Source organism: Ochotona curzoniae, unplaced genomic scaffold (genome assembly GCF_017591425.1).
Source record: "Ochotona curzoniae isolate NIBS_2020 unplaced genomic scaffold, NIBS_Ocur_1.0 scaffold_1852, whole genome shotgun sequence".
In the NCBI taxonomy this organism is placed as follows: domain Eukaryota; kingdom Metazoa; phylum Chordata; class Mammalia; order Lagomorpha; family Ochotonidae; genus Ochotona; species Ochotona curzoniae.
In genome coordinates this window covers 52880057-52891235 of record NW_024467087.1, presented here as the reverse complement: position 1 = coordinate 52891235, position 11179 = coordinate 52880057, and the positions used below count along the sequence as shown (strand labels likewise).

The window sequence follows — 11179 nt, the reverse complement described above, 5'->3', positions numbered from 1 at the left end:
AGATAACGGCAAGCTAGTGACACTCACCAGGGGTATTTATGCTCAGAATTCTCACCCCTCCTGCCACACACACACCTCATAGGTTGACCATTGCCAGAGACAGCTCAAAGAACACTTTGAGCTTTTGAGGTTTGGGTGGTTTTTACTGAGGTCTTCACCTTCACCTCTGTTGTTGATAGTGCCTCCTGTTATTTTTCCTGTTATTGATTCTTACTCCTTAACACAGAACTGACATATGAAAAGGGAAAAATGAGAGTGGGGTGGAGAGAGAGATTGTCTTGTAGCATCTTATTCTGGTCTGTAGAATGTTGGTTTGTTAAGTGAGACAATTTTAAACATATTTTATGTATTTTATTCTATATATCAGAGATAAATGCTGGATATAACAGGTGGAAATGGAGGTGTTTACTTGGGAAAAAAGAGGTAGGTGCGTGTATAGTATATCCTGGATACTTCACACAAGAAAATATCTTCCATACTTGTTAATACTTTCATCTATACAATAGAGACAAACCTGTTTCTTATTATAGAACAAGTTTGATTATACAAAAATACAGGCAACATGCCTGCATAGTAAGCATCAATAAATAAACGTTTTTCCCATGGTTTTGATGGGCTTCTCATAGCAACTAAAGATTTTTGGGTGACTACAGTTACCAACACCTGAAAGTGCAGTCTGGTTCCCACTGTTCTTGCTGTAAATGTAATTGCCTAGATAAATCTATATAGCATTTTTCAACAACTATAGCCTAGGGACTATAATTACTATCAAATGATTTCTGTTTTTAATGTGACCACTTAGATGTTGAAAAATAGGAACATAATATTCTGACATTAACATCCAGTACAAGACAACTTTCAAGATTCTCATTTTTAAATGAATTTAAGTTCAGTTAAACATATTCAACACAAAGATAGTAATGTTATTTTGAAAAATCGTACTTCATGAGCACTGATATTTGTGTTCTTCTCCCTTCCAGCCTTTTATAGCCACCATTGTATTCTCTACATCCATGATTTTACATTAAAACAGCTGCACGAGCAAAAACAGGTAAAGAACAAAATACTTCCTTTGTTGTGATACATTTTAGTTATCTAAGGTGCTAATCTAAATTTTCCTGTTTTTCTAAAATAGCTAATCAACTAAAATAGACTTTTTAAAAAAATTTTCACATAAAATAAACTGAGAATGTAACTGACAGAGAAATCAACTGCCAATTTTCAAATCCAGTGCTGTTTTAGCAATCATGGCACTTATCCAAAACAAGCAGAACTTCGACTTCAGCAGTACTACTGATATCATGATGGTCAACCCTACACCAAAATGTCATGATATTTCTGTTATCATTGTTCTTCAAATTATATGGGGGAATAAATTAGCTATGGTATTTGGCATGTCTAGTGAATTGGATTCTAGTAATAGTCTGGTGGAGTGAGTACTCAAAGGGCTTCATTGATTTATACTGAAAAACTATGATTTGATAATGTTATGTTACCCAGTACAATATTCCTAAAATGCATAGGAAAAAACTGTTTCATTAGGAGCAAGCAGAAGAGCATCCTAGGCAGTTTTTGGAGAGCACAAAATACCTACCTGCGAAGCCATTTTAGAGTGTGTTTAACTTGCCCTCAAGTCTGTTTGAAAACCCTGTTATCACAAAAAAAAAGTGGCAAAACTTTCTCCTTTATTCCTGTAAAAGACTCAATTTTATCTCTCCATCAGTATCTTTCAGTACAAGTTGCATATTAAAACTCCTTGGAGATTTTTAAAAATATGTGTTAAGACATTATGATTTAACTGGTATGAGATGTCATTTGATCATTGCAATTTCAGTTTTAAGAATTTTTAACAGAAGCTAGAAACAAGAATTATGAAACAAGAATCACATTAAAATCATTCACTACAAAGAAGTGCCTTTGTCATCAGCTGTTAACTTCTAAAATAGTTACTACTATCATGCAGGGGACAGAACTGACCATATCAGTTCTGTGTGTTGCCACCAGTGTGTGTATTGGCTGGTACAAGTGACAGACTGCACCTGACCCTGCACTAGCTGGTGCACACAACAGTCCAGCCTGAGGCCACACCAGGTGAGGGTATTCCCCAACTAGATCGCTGGACTGAAATCCAGACCACAGGGGAAAATCGCAAGAGATGTGGTCTGAACTTGGAGTGCACGTGTCGAGACTGGGCTTCCTCAGTTGCTCATACCTCTGTAGTGGACAACATGTCCAGATGCACAAGGGGGACATGACAGCTAGCTCATCTAGGCCAGCAGAGACGTTGGGTGTCTCGATAGAGGATGGAAAGCAGAACTGTTTGGACAACGCTCTTGGCAAGCTTTGTAAAAGGTGTCTGTGTCTAAGGATGCACACCGAGTTGGACTTGGCCAGCCAATAGACCTTGGAAAGGTTTGCTCAATCCTGGAGCAATGAAGCCAATGACATCTCAGAGCTATCAAAAACACTCGGAAGTAACACCCTGGGAACATTCTTCCCCACATCGCACAGGATCTCTAAGGCATTATCAAATGACTGTCTCCCAACCCTGGGAGCTATTTTATTTGCTCCTTCCCCAGCAAACTCTGCGCTAGGAGAATAAGGGAAAATAACTAAAAAGATAAAAAGGAAATGATAGTGGTACTTTCTACTGCTGTTGAGGGTAGATTGGAATGAATATATTTTGATTTATACTTTGGGTTAAACTGATTGGTGGGAGCAGTGTTTGTGGAAGCAAAACATAAACGTTAGATAAATGTAATGTCATGGTTTTCAGACAGGAGCAACTAAACACCTGAAAATTTCATATTCAGAGATACAGGACAAAGAAGCAGGTTGCTACAAATTTGAGGTGGCTGTGTGAAATTGAAGTTGAGCTCAGAAGAAACATCTCAACTAGGAGATAATTTTTAAATTAGATTTTGGATAAATGTCTTATGAGGACAAAGACACAACCTTGAGGTCACATGGAACAGTTTTAAATTCTAGGGCCACATTTTGAGAAACATTAAATGAGTGATATTGTAATAGGCTTATCTCTGTTTTCCATTGGTCTCTCTTTGTTTTAATAAGCCAGTTGCTGAATGGTCAGTGATGTTTTAGAGACATTGTTCTCTCACTGTGGGTGTGCAAGGAAGACTCAGACATTCCAGGTTGGTTGCCTGGTTACTGGTTAAGCACAAAAGACACTCAGGATCATATCCCTGCAGGCTTTGCTGTGGTCAGATGCTGTTTGCAAGGTGTACAAATCAGTGAATCCTGGATCAGATATGAAAAGAGTTGTGAATACTTAAAAGAACTTAAAAGATGAGATGCCTCCTATACTTTTGTTCCAACATTTTGCAGTATGTCATTAAACAAAGGAAAATTGAAGACTGTCCTACTGTAATATCTCTACCCAGAAAATTTCAAGAAAATTTTATTCATGTAATCCGAGTGTCTTTGAATGACATATATTGACAAATAATAAAGAAATACATTGAATACTGGCAAAAATACTCAAAAATATTTACCCAATTGCTTTTAAACTTAAAGATGTGCAAGAAAATGTGGTTTGGATAATTAATGTTAAAATTCACAAAGGTTCAAACTTGGGAAGTTCAGAAAGACTGTCCAAGATACAATGATTCAAATGCAGGACACATCCTCCTCCAAGCCACTACCTGTCAAAATGTGTGAACTATGTAATGCTTGTATACAGACACCAAACCTTATAGGCTAGCCCCTAACAGTCAAGTCATTGTAGAGGATTTAAAGATTTCTCCTAATGTTTCATTCAACTACAGTCCATGTTTCACTGAACTGTGTAAAGGAATATGGTACCCAAGAGTAAACCAAAGAGAAGAAATTTCAAGCATTAGAACCACTTACGTCACTCCCAAGAAACTATAACTTGTGTTAAAAACTGATGGAACAGGGCCCGGCGTGATAGTGTAGCAGTTAAAGTCCTCAGCTTGAACGTGCCAGGTTCCCATATGGGTGCCAGTTCTAATCACGGCTGCTGTGCTTCCCGTCCAGCTCCCTGCTTGTGGCCTGGGAAAGCAGTCAAGGACAGCCCTAAGCTCTGGGGCCATGCACCCGCATGGGAGATCTGGAAGAGTCTCCTGGCTTTGGACTGGTTCAACTCCAGCCATTGTGGCCACTTGATGAGTGAACCATCGGACAGAAGATCTTCCTCTCTGACTCTTCTCTTCTCTGTATATCTGTCTTTCCAAACAAAATAAATAAATCTTAAAAAAACAAAGGAAAAAAAAAACTGATCAACGAAATATTTCAAAGCCCAGCAGCTTGTGGTGAAGGATTTCACTCAAATATGGACCAATCTTCTGAGAGCTGACTCTGCACTTTAGCAATTAGTGAAATCAAATCAATTCTATCAACAGTTATAAGAAGATTGTGATCCAAGCCTGTAAATCTCTCCTTACATGGAGCTGGGACTGCCGAAAGTTATCTTCCTTTGTCAATTATGGAACTTAGAATATAAAATATATTAGAAGAAGAAACTTTTGAAAACAATGCAAAGAGGGACAAGTTTGCTTTTTATAAAACAATTATTTATTGATTTAAAAGAGTGATGGGGATGGGCAAGGAACATCTTCCACCATGGTTCATGTTCAAAATGACTGCAACAGATAGCTCAAACAGCCTGAAGCCAGGCTTCAGGCTTCAGCAGCCAGGGACATCACCCAGGTCTCCCACAGGGTAGAAAGGAATCTACTACCTTTTCAGGTTCATTACCAGGGAGCTAAATGGACGATGAAGAAATCAAGACGCAAAAAAATGATTTGATATGCCATGCCAGCACCACAAGTGTGGGCCTAACCTGCTGTAGCACAATACCTGCCCCACTAACAACTTTTTCTAGCGAATAGTAAAACACTCTATAAAGCTGTAACAGTTAAATCCATGTATTTTAGCACAACATTTACACAAACATATTGGTGAAACAGAATCAAGAACCACAAAAATATAAAAAAGTACATAAGGGAAGTAAACATGATTAAAATTGTATTTCCTATAAATGTCAAAACAAATCACAATTCCAATAATCTGAGGAAAAAATAATTTAAAAAGTAAAAATTTATAACACACGGCCCTAGTGGCTAAAGTCCTCACCTTGCACATGCCAGGATCCCAAATGGGCACTGGCTCTAATGCCAGCAGTCCCACTTCCCATCCAGCTCTCTGCTTGTGGTCTGGAAAAGCAGTCGGGGATGGTAAAGGCCTTGGGACACTGCACCCGTGTGGGAGACCCGGAAGAAGCTCCAGGCTCCTGGCTTTGGATCAGTGCAACTCAGGCCATGGTGGCCTCTTGAATCATTGGATGGAATATCTTTCTCTCTACCTCTTCTCCTCTCTGTAAATCTAGCTTTCCAATAAATATAAATCTTTTGAAAAAAACTTACAACAAAATGTCAAAGAAACAATATGTAAATGAAGATAGATGAGGATACTTTCACGAGTTCATGGACAAATTTCAATTCCAGTTTCCACTGAAGACCTTGCAAAATATGTGAGTGGAGGTGACCTTCCTAAGTGAAAAAAAAAGAGGATAAAATAAAATACTGTATCTACACATAAGGTAACATTCTCTATGCATGAGTTACTGTAGCAATAGTTAAAGTGCAGTAAAACAAAAAAATATAAATGTGGAAAATTTATATAAATATAAGTAAGGATTTACATAAATTTATATTTATAAATAAGGAATACTACTTAGTATTTTGTTTTTTAACTCAATCAGTCCAATTGAAAACATCATACTTACTGAAATAAGTAACCAAAAGACAAATATTGTATGGCTTCCCTGATCTCTATTAACTACAAAACAATGTACAAGAATATTTTAATTTTAATTTTATTTTTACATTGTTTACATAATTTAGAGAGATGATTGCCCATGTGGGCCTTCAATCAGGGAGAGGAGGTTCAAGACATGGAAGAAGGTGGGTGGGAAAAATGCTTCAGTCCTTTTTTTCCCCTCCCTAGTCCAAAGGAATGGAAAAATCCACTCCTCGCTGTCAATCTAACATAGCACCCAGGGTTGGGGGACAGTCATTTGATGACACCTTAGAGACCCTGTGCGATGTGGGGAAGAATGTTCCCAGGGTGTTACTTCCGAGTGTTTTTGATAGCTCTGAGATGTCATTGGCTTCATTGCTCCAGGATTGAGCAAACCTTTCCAAGGTCTATTGGCTGGCCAAGTCCAACTCGGTGTGCATCCTTAGACACAGACACCTTCTACAATGCCAGGGGGTACCGTGGTCCATCCTGACATGACTTGCACTCAGTTCTGGCGCTTGCCAGCATGTGCAGCACACCTAGCTTGGCTAGTCCCCAGCCACTCTGGCTCTCATGCACTCAAACTGGTGTGATGGCCTAACAACCTGTCCTGTCCTCAGCCCTTGTCAGAGCAGGCCCAGTCTTCATCACACCACAGGGTTACACTGCCTCCTTGGGACAACTTGTAACATATCCATCCCCAACTCTGTGTTTTGCACATGTTATAGCCTAATGCGGCCCAGCCCACATGCCAGCTGATTCTCCTGCACAAACACAAATGCTGTGGCTTAGCTCAGCCCAAGCCATCCCCAAGCCTGGCATGAATGTCAATAGTTGCTTTACATTTTCCAGCCCTGTCCGTCCCTAGCCTTGACTCTATGCTCACCTGCAGGATTTACATCTGGTTGCCGAATACTAAAAATTTTCCTGCCAGATCCATAAAGACCCATATCTTGTGCGTGCAGGCAGGTTGTGAAGTCCATCCTGACATAGTCAGCCCCTGTTGCTGGCACTCATCAGCAGGTACTGACCTAGTCCAAGTGGCTCAGAGCCATTCCAGCTCTCACTGGTGCTACAGCATAGCTCAGCATAGCTAACCCCCAGACCTCACTCTCATAGGATCTGGCATGTGCCAGCCCAGCCCGTCCCACACCCATCACAGTTCTCGAGAGTGTCAGAAAGTGATGGAGCTGTCTGGTCTCTGTCCCCAGACTCAACCCGCATGAATACCTACAAGTGCTGCAGCCTTGCCTACCCCAGATCACTCGCATCCCCATCTCTCACACTCACTAGTGGGAGCTGCCGCCTAAAAGGAGAGTCCCAAAAGTTCCCCTACCATGCCCATTCCCAACCCTGATCTGTGTGTGCTGGTAGGTGTTTCAACCCAACCTGGCATGGCTTACCCACATTCTCTGCCCTTGCTGGTGGATGTTGCAGGCTAAACCAGCCTGGGGTGTCTTACACGCTGTCCTGTCATGCATTCCAATAGGTACTGTAGCCTCACCCAGTCCTACCTGTAATCAAATCTGTTTCACATAAATGCTAATGAGTGATGCAGCCTTGCCTGGCCTGGCATGCCCCAGGCCCAGGCTCTTATGCTTCCTTGGGAGAACTGCCGCATAGTAGGAGAGTTCCCCATCTTCTACCACGTGCAATAGCAGCCCCAGATTCCACTTTTACTAGCAGGACCAAGGCCCTGCTTCACATGGCCTGCCCTCAGTCAACAATACAGAGTAAGGAATCTAAATACACTGGGGAATATTTGGAGCTAGAGATAGAAATGCAATAGTTATGTGTTTAGACAGAGTTTAAAGCTATGACCCTGAATTTTAAGATGTAGGATGAAACTGAAGACCAAAGAAGGTTTATTATATCTATCAAATGATGAAAGAGGATGAACACATAGTAGAAGATAGTAAGTTATAAAATAAGCAGTAGCAGGAAGAAAAGGATTAAGGACAATAATAATGTACAAGAAATGTTGCAGTTACATGCATTTTACATCACCAGGCTTCAGTCATCTAAATCTATTTAGTGTTTGAAGCATCTAGAATATAACACTGAATATGACATAGAAAATGCCCTTAGGAGATTTAAATTCAATTGAATGACATGACAATGAAAATTTAAATAAATGGATATAATATAATGTCAGATGGAAAGTGCTATCAATGAATTATAGAGCCAGTGAAGAATATAAATTGCTGGACCCAGCGTGGTAGCCTTGCCTCTATGGGATCCTGGCGCATTCAAGGAGAGGACTTTAGCCACTAAGCCATGGCGCAGGGCCCGAGGGTGTAATATTTGTAGAGAATTGTGAATTTAAACTATGAGCCTGTTTTAAACAAAGTGACTCAGAAAGATGAAAAGGACGGATAACGTCACATATTGTTGAAGTTACAAAACTGTCAGAGAAGGTTGAAAGCACCTATACATACATGTTAAACAAAATGTAAGAACAATAATTCATCAAAACTTTAATCTGTAATGAGCTTCTACATTTTATGAATTTGTGTAGAAAATAATACATTAAAACCCTTGGAGGGTGGAGCGGTTAATAGCCAGAAAACATAGGAGCTGCTTCGCGGGAGTCAGTTATCAACTGGAAAGAAGTCCTTCTGTGGTTAACAACACCCAAGTGCCACTCCAAACAGGAAAAAAAATTAACAAGAAGCAAAAGATAAAGAAATGAATTTGTTTACCAAATGCTACTCAGAATGGGACGGAGCTGTAAAAAACACATACAAATTCTATAAGATCATTCCTTGGTTTTAACACAGGCTACCAGCTGAAGTTTTGACTCTATAGTCTATAAATTAAGGGAGGAATCCATAGCTGAGTTCCAGCAAAGAAAGGTAGAGAACTGTTAGAGAATTACAGATTTATGATTTTTGCTAGACAAACACCAGACAAACCCATGATCGGAGACAAAGCAATAATCAATTATGAGCACTTTTTGATGATTGGGTGAAGCTGAACCAAAGTGTAAGCAATTTTTAACAGCAAAGGTTGCCATTAAATCCTTCACACAGATTCATATGAAAGAATTTCCATCATGCATTTTTAAATTATGTCATGCAAAAAGTTTGGCTGAATCAAATAAGGATAAGACTTGTTTTTTTTTTTATTTATTTATTGTTGCTTAAAGGCTTATTTTATTTTTATTGCAAAGTCAGATACAGAGAGGAGGAGAGACAGAGAGGAAGATCTTCCATCCGATGGTTCACTTCCCAGGTGAGCGCAATGGCCGGTGCTGCGCCAATCCGAAGCCAGGAACCAGGAACTTCCTCCAGGTCTCCCATGAGGGTGCAGGGTCCCAAGGACTTGGGCTGTTCTCGATTGCTTTCCCAGGCCACAAGCAGAGAGCTGGATGGGAAGCAGGGCTGCCGGAATTAGAACAGGCACCCATATGGGATCCCAGGCATGCAAGGTGAGGATTTTAGCTGCTAGGCCACCATGCTGGGCATAAGACTCAGTTTTTATGATGTCACTTGGGAAAGGTGCCTTTGAAAACCTGATTTAGAAAACTACATATTGTAACTTACCTGTCACATTTAGATGTGTTGGAAAAATAATTTTACTCCTTTTACGTATGTATAGCAGTTAAGAAGTTTTTCTTTTTAGGTTCTCAAAGAACATGGATGATTGAAATCAAGGATACCTCAGCATGCAGTTTATTAGATGATTTATTGGAACAAAGGGATGAAAAATTGTCCAAGGTGAGTTAAGAACCCATTTGGTTTTCTGCTCCTTCTCTCCTAAGTGCTTGAATCTTGGTAAGGATTACAGTGGCATGCTCAGCAATGAAGAACTCTTCCACTGTCCCACTGGAACAGCAACCATGACCAATACACTAAGAAGACTCTTAGTGTATTCCAGAAATGTCTTACTTACTGTAGAGAAATGGACTGCAAGACCTATCTGGACTTTGTTCTAGCATTAGAAAGCAGAAAGGATAAACATGAAGGAAACAATATGGGGAAAAAAAAGAAAACAGAAAGAAGCCTGCAACTCTCTAGTATAGTCTCAAACTGCTAGAGATTCAGAACAAGGCCTATCTCAATGTCTTCCCTTCATCATTTCTTTAGGGCCATATACGATCTTATGAAAATCCATGGACAAGCTCCTGTCTCATTTCAACATGTCCAAGATGAAATCTTTGACATGGTAAAACCAAAGGATCCTTTGAAAATCTCTCTTCAGGATTTAAGCAATAATCGAGGAGACATGGTTACCACCATTCTAACAGATCGGAATGGTTTCTAGATGTATGAAAACACAGAAGCCCTTCTTGCAAATGACAATGAAAACTCCGCAGACCTGTGAAGAGTTGATTAGCCTCCTTAAAATATACTTGAATGCTGCACGTGAAGCCTCTAAAATTGAATCCTCAGTAATGGTTTTTAAGTAAAAGATCTCAGATCCCTGTGAAACACACACAAAAGTAGAATAAATGCAAAAAGTAAGACCAAGATTATAAAGATGGGGATTGTCTGGATGAATAATATGAATAAAGTAAGTCAAGTGGAGCTATTTGAAAATCCTGCTGTCAGAGATTAGAAAAAGCACTTTTGAAATAAGTATGCAGTTAGCTGTAGCAACCATGATGAAAGGCAGTATGGAGAGTCTCTGTGTATCTGAATAGACCAACTATTATGCAAATATTGGTACACTTGATGATGTCCCATGGATTCATTATGATTCGTTCTTTAAGTTCCTCATATCATATCATTTAAATTATCTATTGCTTTCAATTTTTTCTTTTCTTTCGTCTGTCCCCTCAAATATTTTCCTTCTCTAATAAAACTTAGAAATAAATTGTCTCTATTATTTTTAAGATTATTTCTTTTTAAAATTTAAAGATAGAGTAAGAGAAGAAGGGAAGAAAGAGGCAAAGGATAGAAGAGAAGAAGGGAAAGAGGAAGCAAGAGAGAGAGAGAGAGAGAGACAGAGAGACAGAGAGACAGAGAGAGGAGAATCTTGCATTTGCTAATCCAGTTTTCATATGCCTAGGCTGGGTCCAGGGAAAGTCATGAATTCCAACTAGGTTTGTGATGTGGCTTACAGGAACCCAAGTACCAGAATCATTTTCTAATGTCTATTTGGATGCACATTAATAAGAAGCTGAACCTAAAATTTAGATAGGACTAAAGCAGAGACAGTCTGATACACAATGCATATATCCCAATTGGTGACTTAACACTGTAATACCCACTCCATTGTCTGCTTATATTCTCCATTTGAAGGGAACACAACTGCATATTTTCCTTTAATTCTTTAGGTATGATTTTCTTTTGATCTCTTTTTACACTTCATTTAAAACTTCATCTAATAAATTCAGTATCAGGGATTTCTCAGATAAAATTTCTATTGTAATTTTGTATGTATAGACCACATT

At 39.3% G+C, this 11179-nt stretch overlaps 1 pseudogene; it reads left to right on the top strand.

Moving 5' to 3' along the window:
- The first annotated feature begins 1247 nt into the window (after positions 1-1247).
- On the top strand, positions 1248-10107 carry LOC121169135 (annotated as a pseudogene).
- The last annotated feature ends 1072 nt before the right edge of the window (positions 10108-11179 follow it).